This window comes from Neomonachus schauinslandi, chromosome 7 (genome assembly GCF_002201575.2).
Source record: "Neomonachus schauinslandi chromosome 7, ASM220157v2, whole genome shotgun sequence".
Classification (NCBI taxonomy): domain Eukaryota; kingdom Metazoa; phylum Chordata; class Mammalia; order Carnivora; family Phocidae; genus Neomonachus; species Neomonachus schauinslandi.
The window spans coordinates 39,726,352-39,727,516 of record NC_058409.1 but is presented as its reverse complement, the minus strand read 5'-3'; the positions used below and the strand labels follow the sequence as shown (position 1 = coordinate 39,727,516).

General features: G+C 40.4%; 1 non-coding gene across 1 annotated transcript; it reads right to left on the bottom strand.

Annotated features, from left to right (window-relative positions):
- Window positions 1-637: 637 nt before the first annotated feature.
- LOC123325433 lies at window positions 638-773 on the bottom strand. The gene has a single exon (XR_006540437.1). It is a non-coding gene; the product is annotated as a small nucleolar RNA SNORA42/SNORA80 family (small nucleolar RNA).
- Between the last annotated feature and the right edge of the window lie 392 nt (window positions 774-1,165).

The following is a 1,165-nucleotide window of genomic DNA, read 5'->3' as shown; positions in this document are numbered from 1 at the left end:
GACAAGCACTTACTAACTAGCACCATATGTTGGCACATAACTGTGGATTTGAAGAAAAGCTTTGAATGATTCAAATCAACCTGTTCATGTAGTCACCTCAGAGTTAAGAAGAGACAGATCTTTCAAAAAAGAAAAAAAATAGTAACAACTCCCATATAGTGTTTGATGGAATACAATGTGTGCATCCTGTTTATGTAAAAACCCCACAGAACCGGGGTGCCTGGGTGGTGCAGTCGGTTAAGCCTCTGACTCTTGGTTTGGGTTCAGGTCCTGATCTGGAGGTCATGAGATCGAGCCCCACCTCTGGCTCTGACTCTGCAGTCAGCGGAGTCTGCTTAGGACTCTGTCTCCATCTGCCCACCCCCCACTCTCTCTGTCTCAAATAAAATAAATAATCTTAAAAAAAAAAAAAAGCACAGAACCAATGAAGCTTAAAAATAAAGAAAAGTTTAAATCTGAAGTACAAATATTCACCCTGAGGTGTGCCCTGGGGAGAGAGTAGCTCCCTCACTGCTCAGTGGTAGATGCCTGAGAGGTAGCTGCTCAGGGGACCAGTTTGCACTACTAAATATACAGCTAAATGCATGTATTGGCTTTTTAAAAATTAATTAATTAATTAATTAATTAGTAACTTTTTCCCCCTGAGCCCCCTTCAGTGCTCACAGCTCACCAGTGAGGAGGCTGGGCAGTGGTTCAGGGCTGCTCACTCCCCTGGCATGGGTACACTATGAGAGGCCCCCAGAGAAAGGCCTGCCATCAATCCATCACCGTGCGCTTGCCCTGGCTTCTAAAAGCATTTCTACAATTGTGACAGCTTCTTGATGATTGTCGAATCAGGATGATGGGCAAATGGCAGTTCATTTTATTGTTCACTTTACTTTTGTGTAGTTGATGTTTTTTCACAATAAATACTGAAAAAAAAAAAGATTCTGATATAATCACAGGTAATTTTACAATCACGGCCACGAAAAGAACAACATAGATGTATTTTTCCTAACTCCAAGAGGATCTGACAATCCCTTTATGCTCGTTTGAATTAATTACAATAAGGTCAGTTACAATGTTGATGAAGAAATTCAAATTGAACTTCCTGTAACAAACAATGAGGAAATACAGTTTCTCAAAACGAAGAAGTAAAATAAGCATCATTGTCTCAAAATTAAGG